Source organism: Tenrec ecaudatus (genome assembly GCF_050624435.1).
Source record: "Tenrec ecaudatus isolate mTenEca1 chromosome 17 unlocalized genomic scaffold, mTenEca1.hap1 SUPER_17_unloc_2, whole genome shotgun sequence".
NCBI lineage: Eukaryota > Metazoa > Chordata > Mammalia > Afrosoricida > Tenrecidae > Tenrec > Tenrec ecaudatus.
In genome coordinates, this window is record NW_027457663.1 from 245,001 (window position 1) to 271,518 (window position 26,518).

General features: G+C 40.6%; 1 pseudogene; it reads left to right on the top strand.

The window, feature by feature from the left end:
• Positions 1 to 8,217: 8,217 nt before the first annotated feature.
• LOC142435955 (transcriptional repressor protein YY1 pseudogene) lies at positions 8,218 to 9,292 on the top strand (annotated as a pseudogene).
• The last annotated feature ends 17,226 nt before the right edge of the window (positions 9,293 to 26,518 follow it).

The following is a 26,518-nucleotide window of genomic DNA, read 5'->3' on the forward strand; positions in this document are numbered from 1 at the left end:
TACAGCTCAGGGAGAGGGACATGTCTGATCAGAGCACACAGGTGCAAAGGAAGGGGGTGGAAGAGAGAGCGGGGCACATGCTGGGGCACATGCTGGGCCACCAAGCCCTGAGGACGATATCACAGCTCAGAACAGTCAATACAGAGAGAGGACTATAGGGCTGGCCCCACTACAAGGCACGACATCCCTCACTGACCCATAGCACTATGGGGAACAACACTGGAGACACTGGGAATTGTGTCCAATCTGACCCCACGACACCGAGGCAAAACACTAAAGGTGTGTGACAGAACAGCAAGGGGAGCAGAGCATTGAGTCCCAAGGGAATATGAAAAATAAACTTTGGGGCCAGAGAGTGGCACCTCATCACACTCCACCAGAAAACACTCCTAAAGGTCAACAAACAGACTTTGAACTATTACAGCAGTGGTTCTCAAACTTCCTAATGCCAGGAACCTCTAATAGAGTTTCTCATGTTGTGGTGACCCCCCCAGCCATAGAATTATTTTTGTTGCTACTTCATAACTGTAATTTTGCTACTGTTATAAATCAGGCAACTCCTGTGAAAGTGTCATTCGATTCCCCCCAAAGGGGTCACGACCCACTAGTTGAGAACTGCTGATTCATAGGCTTTTCTTTTTGTTGTTGTTTTGTTTCTTTTGTTGCTTTTTTTTGCTGTATTATTTTTTGTGCATATTATTATCTCTGTGGGTCTATCCAGATAAGTTAGGCGGGACAAAGAATCTGGAGGAAAAACAATGGAATCGGCAGTTCCGGGATTATCTGGGAGAGGGGGAGTAGGGGAAAGGAAGTATGTGTTTACAAACCCAGGGGCATAGGAACAACAAATGATCCAAAATCAATGGCAAGGAGGGAGTGGGAGACCAGGTAGGGCTTGAAAAAGGGCAAAGTAACTAAGAGGAATTACTGAACCCCAAATGAAGGCTGAGAATGAGAGTGGGACATGAGGAAAGGAATAGGAAATAGAGGCAAGAACTAGGAGGCAAAGGGCATTTATAGACGGCTAAATACAGGCATGTATATATATATAAATATATTTATATATGATGATGTGCATATATTTATAGGTTTAGTATTAAGGTAGCAGATGGACATTGGGCCTCTACTCAAGTACTCCCTCAAAGCCAGAACACTTTGTTCTATTAATCTGGCATTCCATGATGCTTGCCTTCCTGACAGGATTGCTGAAGACAAAGCGGTATATAAGCAAATGTGGTAAAGAAAGCTTAAGATGACCGGGTATCAAAAGATAAAACATCTGGGTCTCAAAGGCTTGAAGATAAACAAGCTGCCATCTAGCTCAGAAGCAATAAAGCCCACATGGAAGAAGCACACCGGCCTGTGTGAACACAAGCTTTCAGTGGAATTAGGTATCAGGAATCAAAGAGGAAAAATCATATCATTGTGAATGAGGGGGAGTTCAGAGTGGAGACCCAAGACCCATCTGTAGGCAACTGGACATCCCCTTACAGAAGGGTTATGGGGAGGAAAGCAGCCAGTCAGTGTGCAATATACCACTGAAGAAACATACAACTTTCATCCAGCTCTTTGTTCTTCCTCCCCCCTACTACCATGATCCCAAAGCTACCTTTGAAATCTGGCTAGACCAGAGGATGTACACTGGTACAGATAAGAACTGGAATCACAGGGAATCCAGGAGAGATAAACCCATCAGGACAAATAATAAGAGTAGTGACACCATAAGGGTAAGGGGAAAGTGGGATAAAAAGAGGGAACCAATCACAATCATATGGGTCTGGGTCTCCACTCCTAACTCCCCATCATTCACAATGATATGATTTTTCCCCTTGGCATCAGCTGTTCATTTTTTCCCTCTCTCCCTGCTCCCCCCTCCCTCATGAGCCCTTGATAATTTATAAATTATTATTTTATCTTCTCTTACACTGCCCAGTGTCTCCCTTCACCTACTTTTCTGTTGCCCATCCCCCAGAGATAAGGTTATATGTAGATCTTTGTGATAGCTTTCCCCTTTCTACCTCCCCTTCCCTCCCGGAATTGCCATTCTCTCCACTGGTCCTGAGGGGTTCATCTGTCCTGGATTCCCTGTGTTTACAGTTCAAATCTGCACTGCTGTGCATCCTGTGGTCTAACCAGGTTTTCAAGTTAGAATTGGGATCATGATAATGGGGTGAGAGGAAGTGTTTAAGAACTAGAAGAAGGTTGTGAGTTTCATTATTGCTACAGTGAAAAAAAAGGTTTTTATTTTATTTGGATCCATAATCCGTGGCAAAAACTATCAATAAATCCAAAAACATATTTTTTGGAGAAAATCTTCTATAAAGGATCCACTTGAAGTGTTGAAATCAACATGGGGAGCTTGGCTCAAGTCAGACCATGGTATATTCATTACAACATATCCATTTTTTAAAAGTGGACAATGAGTAAAATTATATATTAATTTATTTTATTTTTTATTTGTGCAGAATATTGAATATACCACAGATAGGAAGAAGAATAAAAAAATTATCTTGGAAGGAGCACTAATGAAACATTTGGCTTCTAACTGCTCAGTCAGTAATTTGAAACTTCCAGCCACTTCACTGGAGAAAAATAAGGCTTTCTATTCCCACACATAGTTCCAATGTAAGAAACCCACTGGGACAGCTCCACCCTCTCCTATTAGGCTGTTATGAATTTCAGTCCTCTCTATCACAGTGAGTTTGTACTTTTTTGTTTTTAGTCTCTTCGAAGAAGTTCAGGAAAAATGTCATTAAAATCAAAGACGTTGAGGTATCATTCCCTCAGACATGAGACATATTACAGGAATGGAATAGTCCAGAGAAAAAAAACATGGTTGTTTTTTTTAAGTTTAACCAAAAAATAGAACCACATTCAATGGCTGTATTTTAACCATAGGGTGTAGTTTAACAATACAGGGGCTAATTATGGCAGGCATTGTGGAAATAGTGAAAGACTAGGCAGGATTTCCTTCTGTTGTGCAAAGGGTCATTACGAATGAGGAGTGTGTCTACCAGTCTAAGTATCACCATCAATAAAAAGTAATTCCCACATATTGACCAACTGGATACATTGCCATCAGATTCATTCTGTTAATGAAGTCCTGAGACTATTACATTTCTAAACCGTGAAAGAGCTCAATATCCCATTTTTAGAAACCTATAGAAAATGTTTCACTGCATGAAGTGAATAAAGAAAACTGTAGGGCTGAAGAAATTCTGACACTAGACAATCGGATAACCCATGTCCTCTGGTAGAGCTTTATATCCAGACTCTACACAGGAAGTTCTGTTGCCCATCCCAATGAACCAAGTCCCAAACTATGAGGTTGACGCCTTACATAACCAGGCCTAAATCACATAAGGAAGATCATCCCAGTAATCCAGTGGATTATACCATATATACATTTGATAGCAATAGCTATCACGAAGCTTTATGAAGCCCCGTCTTTGTTCCCCTCCCCTGCCATGCTCTTACATTATAGACAACCCTCAGCTATTGGACATAGTGTTCCCCACAAGTCCTATCTAACCTTTATCTGGATAATGAAAATACCCTAGGCATCTTTAATACCATTTTGAAGCTCAAGCTTCTTGAAGTCAAATTGATGCATTCTTTACATACAAGAAGCAGAAGTCTAGAAAGTTTGGAGTTGGTTGAACGAATTTGGTTCACACACCAGCCAAATGTTGAAATCTTCCCTTGTCATGCATAAACGTGAAAGATAGTATTCCCAGGTTTTAGCTCCCTCAACTGGACGATATTTCTCTCTGGCAAATCTGTGACCTGAAACTTAGCAGTAGATAATATTGAGTAGGGCAAGTCAGTTTCTTGGCCTGTACTTCTTACCCTAAGTGCTTCCTTGTGGCCTCAAAACCATGCTCCAATCTGAGTGTTTGCATTAAATAGAGGACCCCCTCTAAATTTAGGGTACTCTCCTCTTTTCTTCAGCCCCCTTAGTTGACATTCATGTCAGACAGGAGATATTTCTTTATCTCAGAGAATGAATGGATTCCAGGTCTTCCCAAAATGAAAACAGTGAATCTCAAGTACTGTATAGACTTGGGAGGTAAATGCTTAGGTTGAGTATAGATCTACATTGTTAAAGGTTGTCCTACAGCATTAAACCACACAGATGAATTTGATATTACCTTAGGTGATTTTTCAGGCACAACATATTATTTCAGTCCAAGTCAATGAACTCACTGTGTCAATTGTTTTTGTGCCATTAAAACACTAGTATTGTGCTTTAAAAATAATTTAGAAAAGTGTGATACGTGATCAATGGTTTTGTTGCTGCTGTTATTTATTGTGCACTGTTTCTAGTAACAATTATTTCTCTTTTTAAAAACCATTTTATTGGTGGCTCATACAATTCTCACAATCCATACATACATCCATTTGTCAAGCACATTTGTACATGTGTTGCCATCATAATTCTCAAAACATTTGCTTTCTACTTGAACCCTTTGCATCAGCTCTTCAGTTTTCCCCCTCCCTCCCGTTTCCTCCCTCACTAAAGAACTCTTGATAATTTCGAAATTATTATTGCTTTGTCATATCTTACACTGTCTGTCGTCTCCCTTCTCCCACTTTTCTGTTGTCCATCCCCCAGGGAGGAAGTTATATGTAGAGCCTTATAATCAGTTGCCCATTTAGAATTATTTCTTTCCATTTATGTTTTAGTTTATTTTTATACTTCATTATCTGAATATAACACAAACAAGCCCTTGCTTTCCAGAACTTAGAAAGATTTTTAAAGAAAATCCCCCCAATATTTTAATGATCATCTAACTAAAGAATCAGAAATTATTTATATGTATTTTAAGTAGTAGTCACACACTTGTTCATGTTTCTTTTTTCCCACTATCTCATCCAGCTAATTACTGTATGTTTATGTGTTGATACCAATGTAAATGTTTCTCTTACTGTGACATTCAACAGATTCTGAGTATTTCGTCAAAGTTCATCCTGCTTCAAACTCCTTGTATCCCATGGAAACTGTATAATATTTATAGTGTGTGAACAAATGTGTATGGTTAGTGGAGCACATTTAGAAGCCCACAGTAATAGAATGTGGTACCACAGTAGAGTGTGGCAACCAGTGAAAGATGTTTTAGAGGTGAACAACAATAAATAAAATGAAATAAAGCAGGAAATACTAGGGGGACTTGGCTAAGGCAGAGACAACCTTAACAAGAACAAAAGCCCAGAGGGAGGTGTATTTTCTAGTCTCTACAGCTCTTGTGTTTAAGGATGCCCAATGTTATGGCTTTTGTGAAAGACAGCACATTACCAATAAGGAATGACAAGGTGTAGGTAGACAGATGATACTAAGAGTCAAGGTGAATGAGGGAAGAAGCTTAAAAGTACATGAGATGAAGGAAGGTAATGGCTGATGCAGTCACTCTCTTCCTGCCTGTGGAGGAGAAATGCAAAGCCCTAGACTGTAGGCACAAGGTGCACAGCAGCACGGGGGAACTCCAGGGTGAGGTCTTGTGACTAGCTCTCAGAGGGTCTCTGCAAGCCTGGGATTATGACCACTTTTAGACAGCAGATGAAGCAACAGCAATCTAGTTGAGAGGAATTACTAATAGGTGGAAGAAGGACAAGCATGATGGTAGGGTAAGGAGGAAGGTAAAAGGAAACAGAAGAAAGATCTAGGAAGCAAAGCTATGGATAGTGGTATAAGCATAGGTCTGTGCATATGTAAATACATTAATTCTGAAAATAGAGATCTTGACCTACATGCATATATTTATAAGGCAATACACTAAGATAGTAGACGGACTTTGGGACTCTGCTCAAGCCCTCCCTCAATGCAAGAACACTTTGTTCTAACAACCTGACCTTCTTTGATGCTCACCATACCAGCATGATCACTGAAGACAAAATGGGTACATAAGCAAATGTGGTGAAGGAGAATAGTGCCTGGCTATCAAAATATATACTATCTGAGGTTTTAAAGGCTTGAAGTTTAAAAGAGGCTATCTAGTAGAGAAGCAATGGACCCACATGGAAGAAGCTCATCATCCTGTGTGATCATGAGGTGTCAAAGAGATAGGGTAATAGGCTTCATAAGACCACAAAGAAGCAAGCAAAACCCCCCAACACATTGCTGAGAATGAGGGGGGTTGTAGTAGAGACGCCACCTCTATCTGTAAACAATGGGACATCCCCTTACAGAAGGGTCACACTGAAAGGATGAGTCAACCTGGGGGCAGGATAGCACTGATGAAACACAAATATTATTAGGTTCCTTGAGGCTTCCTCACACCCCACTATCATGACTCCAATTCTGCCTTTCCCTGTGGGCTAGACTGGAGCATGTGCACAGGTACAGAAAAGAGATAAGAGTTCACAACATACCGAATCTAGGAACAGGAATGGGAGTATTGATACCAGTCGGGGAAGCGAAAGGCAGGGAGGGGAGGGGAGGAAGGGGGAGCCAATCACAATGATAGACACATAACCACACACACACACCCCGGGGATAAACACACAAAACATGGGGGAAGAGAGATAGCAGTCAGTGCAAGATACAAAAATAACAATAATTTAATATTTATCAAGGGGTGACAAGAGTGGGGGGGGAGGAAGAGAGGGGATAAAAGGAGCTGATACCAAGGTCTCAAAGGAAAGTAAATGTTTAGAAATGAATGATGGAAATATATGTACAAATATTCTTGATACAATTGAATTGTGGATTGTTACAAGTCCCCAATAAAATTATCTTTTTAAAAAAGCACATGAAATGGATTAAGGAAAGAGATGACTTATCATCCATTCTGTCATCTTGGACTAGAGCATGGGTTTCAAGCTCTCTAAGTAATGTTGACAGAGGGAAAACGACACAAACAAGGAGACGGCTTATTGTCTTGGGTTCTAGGATATCCCATCCATAGTCTTGGTCTTCTAGGGAGACTGGATTAGCTAGTGTCTGGGCTGGAGTTTGTGAAACATGCTTAACCAGGAACTTGGAGCGAGGAAAACAAAATGAGTGTGGTGGGGAGAGGCTGTGCTTTGATAAAGGAGAGCAGCATTAGTCTGAGTGGCTAGTTGGACATCATTGGCACAGCCCTTTTGTAACCCCCAGGGTGTTTCTGAAGGCAGAGGAGTGTGAGGTTGCAGTCCTAGGATAAAGGGTAAGGTTTAGGGCCCCTCTAAAACTGATCTGCAAGTCATGGTAATAAACAGATGCACAATTTGTTTTAGACTCTCTTATGCCCAGTCACCATGCATTTCTGGAATCTCCACGTCATCATTCCTCTAGGTCTTAGGGACAGCCTTCCAGCACAGGGCTCTGAGACAGGTTGGTTTCAGAGGAAGGTGGGCTTCCAGCTCCCTCCTTGATCAATATTCTTAATCTAAGCTTGACTAAGTATTAACTTCTTCTGGAAAGACTGTCAGTTTATGGAAAATTACAAAAGAACTAAAAGGTGATAATAAGTTCAATAGATGCATTATACTGGATAAATCTGCCTAACAAAGCCTCTTTAGAGTGTTGAAAAACAATGATGTTACTTTGAGGACTAGGTTTATCTGACCCAAACCATGGCATTGCCGATTACCGCATATGCATATATAAGTGGGACATTGAATAAGGGAGAAATAAGAAGAATGAATGTGGTTGAATTATAGTGCATGGGCATTCAAATAGGCAAACAAATCTGTTTTGGCAGAAGTAAGGTCAGGGTGCTAGTTAGAGGGTAGTAAGTGAGAGCTCACATTAAATACTTTGGACATGTTGTCAGAAGTGACCAGTCCGTGGAGAAGGATGTTTTTTTTGTTTTTTTTTTTTGGTAAATTAGAGGGGCAGTGACAAATAGGAATCCCTCGACTACATGGATTGACACAGTGACTGAAGCAATGGGTTCATCCTAAACTGTGAGGATGCTGCAGGGGTGGGCAGAGTTTCATTCCCTTGTGCATAAGGTCCCTGTAAGATAGAATGGACACCATCAGAACTATCAACAACAAGAGCCTCAGAAATTACTAATCAACACCCAAGGCGTGCACAAAATGCTAAATAGTTATGTTTACAAAAGTTATTTCCATGCCATCAAATGCACAAAAGCTCAGGAGACATTCACTGGAATTTAAGTTCTAGTTTAAAAGAAGGAATGGGCCCTGCCCACTCACTGCGTTCTTCCCTCTGCCTTCCTTCCCCGCTGCGGGACGCCTCCTCGTACAGCCGGGAGCCGGGAGCCCGGAGCCATGGCCTCGGGCAACACCGTCTACAGCGCCATGGATGGCCCGGAGATGCCAGCCGAGATCGTGGAGCTGTGTGAGATCGAGGTGGAGACCATCCAGGTGGAGACCATCGAGACCACGGTGGTGGGCGAGGAGGACGTGGACTGGGACGATCGCGGAGGCGGGAGCGGCCATGGGCACACCGGCTACCACCAGCAGCAGCAGCAGTCCATGATCGCGCTACAGCCGCCGGTCACCGTGGACCCGAGCCAGGTGCACCACCACCAGGAGGCAATCCTGGTGCAGACACGTGAGTTGGTGGTCGGCGCCGAGGAAGGCTTCGAGGGCCAGATCCCGATCCCAGTTCCAGCGCCGGCCAGCATTGGCGAAGAGGACGACGATGACTACATCGGCCGCAAGAGCAGCGGTAGCGACAGCTCTTGTGGGGCGGCGGCACCGGCAGGGGCGATGCGGGCAACAAGAAGTGGGAGCATGAGCAGGTGCAGATCAATCAAGACGCTGGAGGACCAGTTCTCTGTCACCCTATGGTCGTCAGATGAAAAAAAAGGTCTTGACCATGAGACTGGCTGGGGAGCAGATCATTGGGGAGAACTCCCCTCCTGACTAATCGGAGTACATGATGGGAAAGATGCTCCCGCCCGGAGGGATCCCCGGCATCAACCTCTTGGACCCCAAACAGCTGGCAGAATTTGCCAGAATGAAGCCAAGAAAAATTCAAGAAGATGATGCTCCGAGAACAATAGCTTGCCCTCACAAAGGATGCCCGAAGGTGCTCAGGGACAGCTCAGCCAGGAGGAGGCACCTGGACACCCACGGCCCTGCGTCCACCTCTGTGCCGAGTGCGGCAAGGCTTTTGTCGAGAGCTCAAAGCTAAACGACACCAACTGCTTCGCACTGGAGACAAGCCCTTTCAGTATAAGTTTGAAGGCTGTGGGAAGCGGTTTCCCTGGACTTCAATTTGTGCACAGACGTGCAGATCCACGCGGGAGACAGGCCCTAGGTGAACAAGAAGTTTGCTGAGTCTACTGACCTGAAATCTCACATCTTAATACACGCTAAGGCCAAAAACAAGCAGTGAGAAACCGTGAGAAGGTAGCTCCTTCTCAGCTCCAGAAGCCTTTTCCAGAAGTGACTGGCAGACAACGCGCCTCTCCTTTGTAGATTGTTTCCAGGAAAGAATTTTAAAAATGAATCCTACATACCTAAGGGACATGTTTTGATAAAGTAGTAAACATTTTAAAAACACAAACTTTATTAAGATGACATTGTTAAGATACCCTATCTTGCTCCGTAATCTCGTTTCAAAAAAAAAATAGTGTTTTTGTAAAGTGTACTCCCAGCAGGCGAACAGTTCATGAACTTCGCATCAAAAGACAATTCGTTATATGACAGTACTAAAAACGGAACTTCTTTTCACATTTTTATAAATATGGATCTCACCTGTTGCTTACAATTTTTTAAATTTTGTATTCTCCAAGTGTGCATATTGTACACTTTTGGGGGATATGCTTAGTAATGCTGTGTGATTTTTCTGGAGGTTGATAACTTTGCTTGTAGTATATTTTCTTTAAAAGAATGGGCAGTTACATGCATACTTCAAAAGTATTTTCCTGTACAAAAAATATTATATAGGTTCTGTTTGCTATCTTAATTTTGGTTGTATTCTTTGATGTCAACACATTTTGTATAATTGTATAGCTGTATTGAATCATGTAGTATCAAATATTAGATGTGATTTCATGGTGTTAATTTAAACCCATTTTAGTTACCTTTTTTCCTCTCCAAAAAATACTGCCAGATGCTGACGTTGCGTGTGCTCCCTTTGCTTGTTGAGTTACAGAATGTGGTGCTTGGTTGTAGAGTATACTGTACTTTGACTATCAGATGTGCATGCACACCATGTCACAGGGAGGGCGACAATTAAACGGTGGTCCTACAGACAGGAATGGCAGAACGAGCTCTGTAAGCACAGTCTTGTTGTCTTCTGTTGTCCAGAATTATCCTAATTCTTGAGCCTCCCAGAAATTGGAAGCTAAATAAAGCAAGTCAAGTTTTCCTTAAAAAAAAAAAGAATGGGTTTCTTTTATTTAAAAAAAAAACTAATAAAATAAAGGTGATGCAAAACTCACTGAGAAATTGCTGCCCCTCATTGATTTATAACATTCTTCTGGAGGTGAGCTGTAGGACATTTTCTAAGATCCATACAGCATGTCATATGGCAGAGTATTTTCCCAAACTGGGGCTCTGTTTTGCAGGCATCACACAATGATTAGGTGTTAGTCACTATTTTCCTGGCAAGGGGAGTGTAAATCATGTAGTCCTCTAGAATGAGGAGTCAGCTGGAAGATCAGAGGGTCCAGCCAGTTCCTGGAATCAATGGTAGTTGAATGAGTTTTAGGTTGCTTGCAAGGGCTATAATCAATTGAATTGAAGTAAAATCCCAGGAGAAACTTCTAGCATAAACAGACCATAGATTAAAGCTTAATACGGAGTACTGAGATGGTATGAATAAACACCGCTTTAGTGTTTTGTAGTTTAAGTTCAAGTTATTGAGTGTAGATATAACAATGGTTGTGAGAGGACACTTACCACTACTTCAATACTTTCTTTTTAAAAAAATCATTGTATTGGGGGTTCGTACAACTCTTATCACAATCCATATATACATCCACTGTATCAAGCACATTAGTACAGTTGTTGCCATCATCATTCTCAAAACATTTTCTTTCTACTTGAGTCCTTGGTAACCAATACTTTCTATCAGACCAGTAAATACTCTGACACCAATGTTAGATAATGATACTGCAAGAAAACTGTAACCCAATACTGATAATGGATATACACTAAAATTTCTTTAAAATATTTGGAACAGATTCAGACAACATATTAAAATGATTATATACCACGATGAATTGAAATTTGTCCCAGAGCCCATTTTACATGAGAAAATTAGCACTGTAATAAGCCCATTGACAGAAAAGAGGGTCAACTGTCTAAGTAGGCACAGAAACAAAATAGGAACATTTAAAAATCAAAGGCATTGGGCCTCTTCTCAAGTCCTCCCTCAATGCAAGCTAATAACCTGGCATTCTGTGATTCTCATCTTCCCAGCAGAATTGCTTGAGTCAAAAAGGGTGTATAAGCAAATGTGAAGAAAGCTGGTGATGCCTGGCTATCAAAATATATAGAGACTGGAATCTTTTTTTTTTTTTTCCCCCTCCCTCCCTGCTCCCGCCTCTCTTTGCCCTAATCACTTTCAAAGCATTTGCTCTCCACTTAAATCCTTTGCATCAAGTCCTCTTTTTAAGACTGGAATCTTAAAGGCTTGAAGTTAAACAAGAGGCCGTCTATCTGAGAAGCAGCAATGCCCACATGGAAGAAGCACACCAGTCTGTGTGACCACAAGGTGTTCATGGGATCAGGTATCGGGCATCAGAATACCCCAAACAAAAAATCATATCAATGGGAACAAAGGGTGTCAGATTGGCGACCCAAAGTCCATCTGTAAACAATTGAACATCCTCTCACAGAAGGGTCACAAGGAAAGGATGAGCCACCCAGGGTACAGTATAGCACCTATGGAACATATAACATTCCTTCCGTTTTTTAAAGCTTGCTCCACCTCACTATGATGACCCCAGTTTTACATTACAAATTTGGCTAGACCAGAGTATGTACACTGGTACAGATAAAAGCTCTCAACATAGTACATGGAATCCAGGAGAGATAAACCCCTAAGAACAATAATGGGAGTAATGATACCATGAAGGTAGGGGAAAGATGGGGCCACAAGGGGGAGAAAGGGGAACCGATTGCAAAGATCATCTTATAACATTCCCCCAGGGGAATGAACAACAGGAAGTGGGTGAAGGAAAATAGCAGATTGTGTAAGATATGAAAACAATAATAATTTAAAATTCATCAAGTGGTCATGAGGGAAGAAAGGTGGTGGAGGGAGGGAAAAAAAGAGGAGCTGATACCAAGGGCTCCAGTAGAACGAAAATATTTTGAAAATGATGATGGCAATGTATATACAATTGTACCAGTTATAATTGATGTGTGGATTGTAATAGGAGCTGTAAGAGCCCCAATAAAATAATTTAGTTTTAAAATGTCAAAGGCTTTTCATGTAAAAAAACTACAACTGTGACATGAAACAGGTATAGTTCGATGTGCTAATATATTCATTAAAAAAACACCCCACTTAAGAAGCAGGACAAACATACATTTCCACTTTCAATACCGTATTAAAAATTCTATAGTATTTTCTAGATGGACCAATCATAAAAGGAATACTTTTTAAAAGGAAGAAAAGAGGCTTCCAAAGAGAAGAAATAGTAATTCCTCGAATCATCATAAATTAATGATACTTTACGTAACAGATTCCAAATATACCATAAATGCTACAGCTATTAAATATTTTTAAAGTTGTAGGCTACATTTCAACACACAAAAATAATTTTTGGCATTGAACACTCTAACCATTAATTGCTAATCTCCAACTGCCAAACCATTAACCCTTACACATTAACATGCTGAACTTCCTTACTAACAACTTCCTAAAGCACTGACCCCCCCTAAGTACATGAAAAAGCCCCTTACCACCAGAACTTCTACTAACACCCTGAGCATATCCTGATACCCACAATAGTCTTAACATGCTTAACCAATCCGACCACCATACTCTCTTAACCTATAATGCATTTATCCCAGTTTTTAAATCAGGTAACAGGGTAAATTTTATTTTATAACCTTAAACCTAACTTAATGATCCTAAATCTCAAATTGAGAAACCCAACTCCGAAAATAAGAATCTTAAAACCTTAGCTCTACATCCTTATACCTTAACACATAAGCCTCTAATCAACTCCAAATACAATATGTTAGGCATTAAACCTTCAAAACATAAAGCCCTTTAATATGTCCACGAACATCTGACTCACGACACTTAATTCCTATTTCTATTCCTCCGCAATTGTTCTTGAACCTGGAACACTGATTAATCCCAGGATATAGGTTCTAGTCTTAAATACAGACTCTGAGTCTAATACACTTACAAGCCTAAACAGAACCCCAAATCTAATCCATCAAAAACTCATCTTGCTAATTATGTGTGTGGAGCTATTTTCTCTCTCAGATTTTACGCAAGCAATAAGAACTTGAGTAGGTTGGCAGACAAACCTAAGAATCACAAAAATATTTTCAGTTAATTTTAAGTCATTTGAATCTGGTTCAAGGAACTTAGAAAAATAAAGAAGTTATATAGAGTTTAAATATGACAAACAACGTCATGGTCAAGGGCTATCACGGGCCCCTTGTTGATTTCTGATCTTTGCGTCTTGGTCTCAAGGAGTCTTTTCTAACATATGTAGGGATGTTACCCAATAAGCAAGATGCTGAGGGTGCAATAGCACTTATTCACTAATTTGTAGATCACCATTTAACCTGGTTTATCCCCGGAGGATAGGGTGAAACCCACATTAAATAAAACAAATTAATTACTGGTTATTCTGTCATCGACCCCCTTGTTCCCCTCATTCCCAGGGGACATGCATGTCACCAGAGATGGAGGAGGTAGCAAATTAAGGAGCTTACATTGGAATCCATGACTCCACTTTTCAAAATTGATCTTGGCCTTTCTCTCAGCCCTAGGTAAAAAGACTCAGAGGAAGAATTTGCACACCCCCTTTAATAGTGAGAGCTGGCAACTCTAAAATATTTGGGTCCATGTCTCTTTGAGAGTCTTGTCAGCTAACATCTTAAGCTCACAAGACATACTGCAAGTAGGAACTCTATCTTCACCCCCAAGCTGGAAAGGCATCAATTCCAGGGGCACCCTGTATGTCCAGTGCCAGGAACCCCCACACACAGCACACTGGGCTCTTCACTTCTGAAGACCTAAGTCCTCGAAGAGTTACTCCTGATAACAACAGCGGCCTAAGCTCTCTCTGATGCTGGCCTGGACATTAATACCTTTGAGTTCAACCCCAGGGACTTACAGAGGCAAACGCATTGTTCCTCCCTGAGCCTGTCTTACAGGTCTACTGGCTGAGGATACCTGTTATAATATAGATCCCCCTGCTCAGGTTCCAGGGTCTCTTACCTTTAGGACACACAAAACATTCAAGCACGGATGATCCACTGGCTTTCCACACAACACAGCCTGATCTGAGATCGATCCACCCCAATTTCAGCACCTTGAATTATCTGCCTCACTGGGTCCTGAGAGTGAGCTGGGAAATAAAGCAGTTAAATCACAATCCCCTGTAATTACTTCAGCATGATTAGTAAATCAACATAATGTAGCCATCCTTGGTTTAGTCCAGCTGAAGGCAGATTAGACCCTAGGTAGATTCCTCTAAGTTGCTGTAGGGAGGCATTCTTAGCTAATGCTTGGGAGCTCCAGGAACATCTTTGCTCACACATACACATGCACACGCGTGCACACACACACAGATGCACACAGGCAAATATTCATTTAAATGGTAGCAAGTAAGAATTTAACCTAAAGAGAATGGGGAACCCGAAGAAAAATAAGAGACAATGGGATGATATTTAACATCAAATGAGGGTACACTTACAGCCCACAGCCTGCCATTGTGTTCTCTGTATTTGCTCCATTAGAAAATGTAATAATTGATGACACTTTTTGTGTTAATCTCAATTATCAGACCAGGTTTGTTCATTAGTAAATTACTTCTTTGGCTAACTTCACTTTTCATTGATCAACCATGATCATCCTTTACGTTTTAAATATGTTTTCTCTCCAGGTTTTAACTGCTTAAAACTTCACGATTTTAATTTATGCGTACTCAGAGGGCACTATAACATTGTGGCAGAGCATAATGACCAATGAAAACCAATTGACTATATGGGTCTTAAAGGCTTGAAGATAAACAAGTGGCAATCTTGCTCAGAAGCAACAAAGCCCACATGGAAGAAGTACACTAGCTTGTGTGATCACGAGTTGTCGAAGGGATGAGGTAGCAGGCATCAAAGAACAAAATATCCTGTCATTGTGAATGAGGGGGAGTTCGGAGTGGGGACCCAAAGCCCATCTGTAGGCAACTTATGATACCCTAATGGAAGGGTCAAGGGGAGGCGACAAGCCAGTCAGGGTGCAGTGTAGCAACAATGAAACATATAACTTTCCTCTAGTTCCAAATTCTTCTCCCCCCCACCCCCCCTGCGCCCAATGCACACTATCATAATCCCAATTCTACTTTACAAATCTGGGAAGAACAGAGGATGTACACTGGTAGAGATAGGAACTGGAAACACAGGGAATCCAGGGCGGATGATCCCTTCAGGACCAGTGGTGTGAGTGGTGATACTGGGAGAGGGGAGGGAGTGGGGGTGGAAAGGGGGAACCGGTTCCAGGGGTCCACATATAACCTCCTCCCTAGGTGATAGACAACAGAAAAGTGGGTGAATGGAGACTTGGACAGTATAAGATATGACAAAATAATAATGGGTTCATGAGGGAGGCGGGAAGGGAGGGGAAAAATGAGGAGCTGATGCCAGGGGCTGAAGTGGAGAATATATGTTTTGAGAATGATGAGGACAAAGAATGTAAAAATATGCTTTGCACAATTGATGTATATGTGGATTGTGATTAAAAGTTGTATGAGTCCCAATAAAATGATTAAAAAAACAAATATAAAGGTATTGGTTTAATTATATCTTTTTAATGTATTACTCATTTGAGGATATTTTAATGCAATGGATTCACAACGGATGGTAAGTGATTTTGCATTCATAGTTAATGGCAAAAAAAAACCCCGATTGACAGTGTCTAGGAGTTATCTGATACTTTTTGCTGGGAAAAAATGAGTATGTTTATTTATAAGGTATAAAATAAGTAAGTAACGTGTAAATATTGTGGAGTTTTCTATATAAAAATGTAGCGAATTGCACATTTTCAGTAAAGCATACATTTTCATCTGTACAGTTTCCATGTTAGAACAAGACTTTCCAAATTAGAGATAAGTTATTTTAGTTGTATCAATATTATTGGCCTGTTCAAGAAAGTTTTGCGTCAATACATACCAGTGCCCAGTTTGAAAATTTTGAAGAAGATTGATTTCTGGATATTTTCTCAAGCTTACATTTATTGGAATTAGGAAAATCTGTGGGTAACTTTTTATCCTCACATTCTTTGGCTACAAAATATGAGTATATTTTTGCACATACAATAAGTACAATATTACAATGAATAAAATAATATTCAACTGAGGAAAGCCCTTTGAGCATCCCTGTCAACAAGTTTAACCATGTTAAACCACCACAATGACTCTCTTCAATGATACATTATCAAGTTTATGAAATTGAATGTCTCATTTATGAAAACATCTTTGCATATGTTCAATTTTAGACACTGTACCCGATCTCTTCACATGGCAGCAAATAATGATAGGTCTATCGTCCTACACTCTTGAGGTAGTTAATTTATTGTGTCTACCTGGCCGATAAACACATGTGGGATTAATTAAAGGGCAGAGAGATAAATGGCTTGGTGAGCCTCACCTTTCTTGTTTCTTGCTCTTTGATCATTAGACCAGTGTGCGGCTGCCTTGCTTGTTCTGTGCCTTAATTTGTAATCTACACTACCTGTGGGACATCTATCCCATCGACTGTGTCGCTGTAATTTGAGGTATCTTCAAGACCTGCTCTGCCACACTATTGGAATATACAGCTCTTGAGCTGTTGGACCCTGTCATCTGGCTGTTGGTGACCTATCTGCCTTGCTGTTTGCTGCCTGTGGCCGGACAGCCTGAATTACTCTATAGGCCCTCAGGATTAGAAGTACTGCCACTGTCTCACAGCTGTCTCATGGGAGTGAGTTGCACTGAGCCATTTGTACTGCTTTATAGATTATTTATTTCTTATGTTATCTCTCTCTATCTATCTATCTATCTATCTATCTATCTATCTATCTATCTATATATAATTATTAGCATTATGGTTTTGTTTCTCTGGAGAACCCTGTATAACATAATTGTTAATGCAAGTGTGTTCATATGGTCAAAAAATAAATGCTCACCTCAGCCCCATGATGCAAAGACCAAGGTTTATTAAGTGCATACACTTCATTGGGGGAAATGTTTGTAAAAGAGAAAGTGCAGAGAAGCCCATGGAGGCTGGAAGATCACTCAGCTAAGATGCACATCTTACCCTGAGAGAAGGAAAAAAATGAGAGGTAGGAAAAACTTTCTTAAATGTCAGTGTAACCCAGCAGATGCCCAGTAAGTTGATCAGGTTACCTCAATACAAAATCACCCATTAGAGAATCACCTTCTTTCTCATAGACAAATGTTTGTGCTTTGTTCTTCTTGCACTTGGCTTGGGCTAGCCCTTAGAACTCTGTCTTATGTACAAACCTTGTGGTAGAATTCAAAAGCAATGTTTCTACCTTGTCTCATTATGCTCATTGTGTTGGAATGGAATGACCTTCTTAGATTTGATTGTGCTGTTATATGTTTATATATGAAAACATGTTCATATTTTCTAGTAAGATACATTGATTATAGGATGTTTTTTATTTATGATGAGATTGAAAGAAATGTGATATTCAATCTCATTAGTGATATTCTCATAGGTAATAATTTCACATTTCAACCTCATTAGTGATATTCTCATAGGTGATAATTTCACATTTGGTTTCCAAACAATATCCTTCTCTTGTTTGCTTAGGACTTTCATTATATTTCCTGAAGACTGTGTCACTCTTCTCTCTTTAGTTCTTTTCAAAGATAAATTTTCAGTTTGTTTTTGGAGTTAGTTATCTCAGCACATTAGATCCCCATTTGACATTTTCCTCAAATATTTTTCAGGGACAGTAATTGTATATATACTTACCATGTTACTATTATTTCTTGCTACTCTCCACAGAGTCAAAGATGTTGACTACTGCTGTACATTCTTCTCTCGCATACGGATCCATATCCTGTGTCCTTATCAGGATATTTTTTAGAGATTGCCAGTCCAATCTAATTTTTCTCATCTCATCTACTGATAGCAGAGTGAGTTGTTTAATCACATCAACTACTATGAGGAAGGCAGATGAAGCTGCTTATTTGCTTAAAGACTTACAGTCTACAAAACCATAAGGATTTCTACTCTGTCTTGCAGGGACACTATGAACTATAATTAACATAACAATAGGGGGTAATTGAGTTTGTTGATTTGATTCTTATTTTATTTAGTTTCATTTTCCTCCCCTATATGTAAACACAACTCTGATGGAATCTAGGGGAGGCTTGAGTAAGCCTTGGTGGTCTCTGGAATTCTCCCCTTCAGGCTCTGTACTCACTTTCAGTAACAACTGGTGTGTCCAATGTGTGTCAGTTTCCAGGGGAGGGCTTTCAGTGGGTTGCACAATTTTATCTGATGGTGGCACAAAGACCTATGCTCCATGAAGAGCTGATTTGCCATCTCCAGAAGCAGGATGAACTGAAAGTACGGGGTAGTCCCTGTGAGTCCAGGCACAAACCTCCCTGCAGGGAGAGGACTGTGCTGTTGAAGGGGGCACTCAGGATCCAGTGAGCACAGGAACCAGCGTCTGATGTCAGTGCTGGTTGACTGTCAGGGTGGGTTTCCTGTTGTGTTTTTTTTGTTGTTTTTTTTTTAACTTTTCATTAGGGGCTCATACAATTCTTATCACAACCCATACATATACATACATCAATTGCATAAAGCACATCCGTACATTCTTTGCCCTAATCATTTTCAAAGCATTTGCACCCCACTTAAGACCTTTGCATCAGGTACTCTTTTTCTTTTTCCCCTCCCTCCCCGCTCACCCCTCCTTCATGAGCCCTTAATAAATTATAGATTGTTATTTTGTCATATCTTGCCCTATCCGGTGTCTCCCTTCCCCGCCTTCTCTGCCGTCAGTCTCCCAGGAAGGAGGTCACATGATGATCCTTGTAATCAGTTCCCCCTTTCCAAACCACTCACCCTCTACTCTCCCAGTATCGCCCCTCACACCGCTGGTCCTGAAGACATCATCCACCCCGGACTCCCCGTGCCTCCAGCTCCCACATGCACCAGTGCACAACCTCTGCCCCATCTAGTCCCTCAAGGTAGAATTCGGATTATTGTAATTGGGGGGGGGGGAAGCATCCAGGATCTGGGGGAAAGCTGTATTCTTCATCGGTACTACATCGCACCATGAGTAACCCATCTCCTCTCCTAAACCCCTCTGTGAGGGGCTCTCTAGTGGCCGACAAATGGGCTTTGGGTCCCCACTCTGTACTTCCCCCTTCATTCACTATGGTAAGATTTGTTTTGTTGATGATATCTTGTTCCTGATCAATTTGGCACCTCATGATAACACAGCCTGGTGTGCTTCTTCCATGTGGACTTTATTGCTTCTGAGCTAGATGGCCGCTTGTTCACCTTCAAGCCTTTAAGACCGCAGACACCATCTCTTTCAATAGCCGGGCACCATCAGCTTTCTTCACCACATTTGCTTATGCACCCGTTTCTCTTCGGCGATCATATCATGGAGGTGTGCAGCAAATGATATGATTTTTTGTTCTTTGATGCCTGACAACTGATCCCTCTGGGACCACGTGATCACACAGGTTGGTGTGTTCTTCCATGTGGGCTTTGTTGCTTGTGAGCTAGATGGCCGCTTGTTTATCTTCAAGCCTTTAAGACCCCACACACTATCTCTTTTGATAGCCGAGCACCATCAGCTTTCTTCACCACATTTACTTGTTCGCCCGCTTTGGTTTCAGCCGTTGTGTCAGGAGGGTGAGCATCGTAGAGTGCCAATTTAATATAAGAAACTATTCATGCATTGAGGGAGTGCTTGAGTAGAGGCCCAAGGTCCTTCCGCCACCTTAATTCTAAACCTATAAATATAGACACATAGATCTATTTCCCCATCCTCATATATATATATTTGCATGTACATGTCTTTGTCTAGACCTCTATAAATGTCCTTTGACTCCTAGCTCTTTCCTCCTTCTCCCTTGACTTTCTTCCTGCCCTACTACCATGCTCCGTCCCCACCTGGGTTACAGCTATGCCTCTTCTTTACGTAACCTTGCCCTTGATCATTCCCTACCAGGCCTGCCACTCCCCCCTCACTACCATTTTGGGTTCCTGTTGTGATTTTGAGATTCTTTTCCATCTCTTACTTTTCCCGGGGGATCTCTCTCTATGATTTATTCTGTGTTCACCCCTACTATGTATAGATTCAAAAGTTGCATTGAATAACAAGTAAATAGCTTCACTTGCAGGAAAACTAGTCCATTAACAGAATGGAAACTGTTTTTCTGGCATCACAGATTGAGTATTCTGATGAACCGTTGAGAAACCCCAGTAGAATTTTCTATCAGACTCGAGTCAGATGAGGTGAAGGGGGGCCATAAAATCATGTGTTTGAGTACTGACTTTTCAAACCAACAAAGAGATGCCTTTAGGAAAGACCTGTGATTTGATTTGATTCTGAAATAATAGACTCATGGCAAAGACTACAGTGCAATTCTCTAATTCCAAAACTCTGAGTTTTGAAGTATAGACTACTGAGTGGGTAATGTATGGACAGTGACATATAAAAGCATAATCTGGTTCACATCTGACCCTCTCCTTCCTGCAGAAGTGTGTCAAACCCAACAATGGTCTGAACCCTTATTTGTCCTTTTCTATTTTCTTTCTTTCCTTCTTTTTTTTTTTCAACTTGAGCAACTTATGATCCATGCGTTATCATTTATATCTCCAAAGGAGCATGGCCACAATATCAATCACTCTGTTAAAGAGCATGTGTTAATTTCAATCCTGCAAGATGCAGAAACCAAGTCAGGAGAAAATCTGTGCAGATTTTCCAGGGGAAACACCTGTGTGAGAGAAAATCCAGAAGAGGCCAGGGGAGAGAGAAGGACTGTCAATCTATAACAGGAGGCAAAGGTTTTTTTGGTTTTTTTTCCAAAAAGTTCATGGAGAAATGTAATTAAATGATAATGGATTTTTTTCTTTAACTTTTGGAAGACTACTTGTATGGTCTTGAGATAAGGAGAGAGAGGGAGTATGTTGGGCAGAAATTGTATTAACTATTGTTCAGTTCAAAGGAAGTTCAGTATGGCCATTGGATGTTCTAATTGTATGGGTTCCGTGATCCTTTGTGACCACTCTAGTTTTACAAAATGTAAGACGCATTCTCAGGCCTGACAGATTCTTGATAAATTTTTATGAAGATAACCTGGTGTTATTTTTTTCTCTTAGCATACACATAAAATGGTTGGATTATATTTATTCTATTGGTTATATTGACTTGGATATTTCCCATTCCAGAGAGATTCACACGTGTGATGACTTTCAATCCTGTTTAAGACTCATGCCTCTATCATTTTTCCTGGGAATTTTATTACATGCACTAGAGACATTAAAGCTCGGTGTCATTTAACATTATGTATCTGTTGTACATTTTATCATGAATGTTGGAGTTTTACTAAGGGCATACCAGAACTAATTTTATTTTTTTTCAATCTTCAATCTTGGTTGGTCAAATCCGTGTTTTCTACAGAAAGCGAACATACTTCTCTTAACAAACACTTTCTTAATTAGTAGAGTGATAGACACACCAATATCTAGCTGTTGAAATCTATTACGTGGCTTCTTTTACTTAAGCATAAATATAAAAGTAAGACAAGTGTATGAGCACACAAAGTTGAAAATAATGAAGTCATTTTTATGAAAGTCACTGAAAGCATGTTTATCCTTTATTCCTTCTTACAACTCAGAAATGAGGTTGAGGCTTCTCAGCGCAGGTTAAGAGGGTGATAGGACTGAGATTGGAAAATGCTTGCTTAGTGTCAATGAAAACATTTTACACGTTCATTAAATATATTTTTTTAACTTGAGTTTCTTCCTATCTTTGTAAGTTATGACATAGCAATCCCTGTGCCTCAATGTTCAAGCTCATGGATGCCATTTGAAAGGTGAGCCATTAACACCAACCATCAGGTCCCTGTGCACACGAAAACTGACAAGCTGCATCCACAAAGATTACAGTCTAGGGAACCATATGGGTTCAGTTCTAGTCTGTAGTAGACCTGGAGTCAAAATGGTCAATACATTTAAAAAAAATGTCACGGTATATATTAAAGTTAATGTTTCCTCCAATTTCAAAAGTAAAGTTAACTATGACATTGGCAACTAACTAATAAGGAGAGTTCTGAATTAATGTTGGCAGTGACTTAATTCACACATTATGCAGAATGGACTATAAGTCAAATATAAGCAATTCACAACTTAGATCTAGAGAGACTGACCTAGATATGCCTGTAGGAATTGGGTCCAGGAGCAAAGAAACGTCTCATTATCAAGTGTGATGCAGTCTGGATTCTCCCTAAATAATAGTAACCTCATGTCATTTTTCTGGTGCTCAGTATTCTGAATTCTAGTCTTAGTCAACTGTTTATTGACTGAGTCAACCAATTAATGGCAAATTTGCTCGTTATAATGCTACTTATGTATCATAAACACTTTTCACTTTGTTTTTAAAGCTTGACAGATTTTACTGAGACATCTGGCTTCAGGCATTACTTTCATTATGTTTTTGAAATAAATTAAGTGCTATTTATGTTAGCTTTATTCACTGCTGCACCTGCTTTACTCTATTAGAATGCGATCTTCTCCTAAGTCTTCTCACTCTTTGTTTGCAGATTTCAATGTGCTCTTCAGAGCATTTTGTCCCATGTTCTCCTCTCATATGAAAAATGACTCTGTTTCATTCAGCACTCCATTTCCACAACCATGTGTCCTGTCACTTCAGTTGGACAAGCTACAGCAGTTTGTTAAAAAATGTTGATTGGTTGTGTGACTGAAAAAATCACTCTGTTCAGTTTTTCAATATAAAATGAATCATGAAAACTTTCAAAGATGCTAATGAATTAAATTTGAGATGTCACAATGTGCTACACAGACTAAAAACTAACTGCACAGAAAGGTCATAATCAAATGAGATTGATGTATTCAGATAAATGAGAATTTCATCTTATTATTTACTATTTCTGCACGGTGGAAACATTTATTGCCCTTGTTCTCATATCTGAGTCTTGTGAGGATTTATCCTAATCTGACAAGAGGTAGAAAATGTTAATGTTCACTATACATCTATATTTTTACTCCTCAGAGGAGCAGAATTTTACCTTTCTAAATTGTAATCCACAATTGTTATGCTGGGAATCTGGATGGTGATGAAGTGAGAGAATAGGAATTTTCTGTGTGATCATCTAATTGAGCCTGAATCTGTTATGGGACCTTCGTAGTGGGGCTCTGACCTTCATGCCTGTGCTGTAGTTTATATCTTCACTGGCTGGTGTTCCTTTGCTTCACGGCAGTATCCATATTCTTTACCTTTGACTGTTTATCCCTGTTGACTATTCCTCTTTCCCCCCTTACACCCCCCCCCGACTCTCAACGTAGGCATCATGGGTAAGATGTGTGGTGGGTGGTTGATAGGAGAAATATTTCACCCCCCAGCTATGGAAAGACAATACAAATGACCTTCCTCTGGTGTGAAATATTTCAAGTTGAGAATGGTCTTCTTCTCCAGGGCCAGAAACACGATGACTTGTTTTGAATGTTCACTGGAGAACCTCAACAGGTTTTACAGTTAGATCATGAGCTCCACTAATGACCGGCCCCAGTGGTTTCTCACAGTCTCAGTAATCAGTACTCAGCCTCTAGAAATTTATCACATTTTAATTTATATATATACATATATTTTTTAAAATACATGGTTTCAGTGGTTTCTGATCCAGGTAAGCAGATTACTGCTGTGCCTCTCTGAATGCACCTCTCTCTAGATTTTTGGAGGCATTTTGATATGTCAATCCATGTCAGTTCTCTGATGCCCGCATGTAGGGACTCCCAGCATCCGTGCATCCGTGACTCACATTGCAGAAAACGGAGCTTATGACTGACTCAGAGGAGGAGACAGGCCAAGAGAGAGAGTGCAGGGGTCCATAGCGGAAATGGAGTTGGAGGGGTCCAGAAAGGACCCAACGTGGGCACACAGGCACAGAGCTGTGGTAATCTCCATGTGAATAGATGTTATGGGGGATGAGTGCAAGCGGTGCCTCATGGCCCAACATCAAGCAAACCTGATCAACATTTTATCACCCCTTCTGCTTTGTACCCAAGTTCTTCCAGCTGAAACCTGGAAACCAGTCCCCTGGACTTTAAATGAAAACCATCCAGAGGTTAGTGGGTCTTATGAGCTCTTAGCTCTTGGATTGTTTTAGGACCATTCAGACAAGGCAGTATTTTCATAAAAATGTGTACTATACTCTTCACATTTTGCCAATTTTGTAGTGATATATCCTGATATTATGGGTTTTCTCTCTCTTTTTTCTTTCACAGTGCTGATATTATTTTTTAATTAAAATGTACAACTTTTGTTAATCCTGTTAATGTATCTTAAATATATATTGCAAAATAATTGAATTTATTTATGGAATAATATCAGACTTACTGTGATAAAGATAATTTCCTTTATATTTTAAAAGATGTTTTGTATGATTTTTGAAGTTTACACACTTTTATATTATTCAATTGGTTGCCTTTCAATTTTTCTTCCATTGTGTTTTGTGGACCTTTTAAAAAATTTTATTCCCTGCCTTTTTTTAATCATTTCATTAGGGGTCCATACATCTCTTATCACAATCCATACATATATCAACTGTGTAAAGTACATTTGTATATTTATTGCCCTCATCATTCTCAAAACATTTGTTCTTCACTTAAGCCCCTGGAATCAGCTCGTTTTTCCCCTTCCTTCCCACTCTACCTCCCTCATGAACCCCTGATAATTTATACATTATTATTGTGTCATATCTTGCACTCTCTGAAGTCTCCCTTCGCCCACTTTTCTGTTGTCCATCCTGTAGGAAGGAGGTCACATGTAGATCCTTGTAATTGGTTTCCCCTTTCCAACCCACCCTCCCTCCACCCTCCCAGTGTCGCCACTCACACCAGTGGTCCTGAAGAGATCATCCACCTTATATTCCCTGCATTTCCAGTTCCTATCTGTACCAGTGTACATCCTCTGGTCTACCCAGATTTGTAAGGTAGAATTGGGATCATGATAGTGGGGGAGGAGGAAGTATTTAGCAACTAGAGGAAAGTTGTATGTTTCATAGTTGCTACATCACACCCTGACTGGCTAGTCTCCTCCCCAAGACTCTTCTGTAAGGGGATGTCCAGTGGCCTACAAACGGACTTTGGGTCTCCATTCCACACTCCCCCACCCCCATTCACTATGATTTTTTTGTTCTTGTGGACTGGTTTTTATGTGAGTAGTGGAAATAAGCATATGCCTGCTAAAATGATACATTTGTTTCAATTCTTTTCAACGAGTAAGAAAAGCTAAGTTCATGGAAGACATAGGTGGCTATTTAGGAATACACGCTCATTACATTAAAAGTGAGAGAGAGGAGGATACAGTAAAATGAGTAAGACTCTCCCAACCCCAGGAGTCGGTGAGAAATCACTGCACTTCACAGACCAGAGGAATAGCCGTGGTGGCAGTTACATAATTTCATGTTAACTTGATAAATAAGTGTAGGGGGGAGTCTAGCCTGTCAATCAGCTCACAGCCTGAAGATGCTTACTTGTGTGTGTGGCCTTCTCATGACGATTCTGAGAATTTCCTCTCTCTTGGGAGGCGGGACACACCTTGTCTGTGCTTCATCTCCCTGTGGGGAGGCCCATGCAGAAAGCTGGAGGAACCACATGGATACACACACCAGCACCAAGAGGCTTCCACTGATATTGGATCCACAAGACTTTCCAGCCACTAGACTGTGATCTTCCTGCACTCATCATCACTGAATACTCTGTGAGTCAAGAGAAATGTACGGACTAGTATTGGACATATGGCCTAATATCAGGCTTATGGATTTGATCTGGACTGGGCTTGGATGTTTTCTCAACGTACAATTGCTATTTGATAGAAAGCTCTCTTAACCTCTCTGGGTTTGTTTTTCTAATCAACTTCACCTAAAACAACCCCCTTGAATGGTCAGTGTTAGTGTTTGGGAAGTTGATTTTGTCACCTCTCACCTATGAAGTGAATGAAATTATAGGAGACGTGTGTACGTGGATACGTCTGTACCAGTCATGACCAGCTGTGAGTTCACTTGGTGAGATATTCCCACAATTAGGCATCAGTATTCCAGAATGCACTTGAGATGAACAGCTCAGCTATCACTATGTGTGATGCTCTAAAGCAGCAGTCTCAATGGGGTCAAAACCCCTTTGGGGGTCGAACAAACCTTTGACAGGGGTC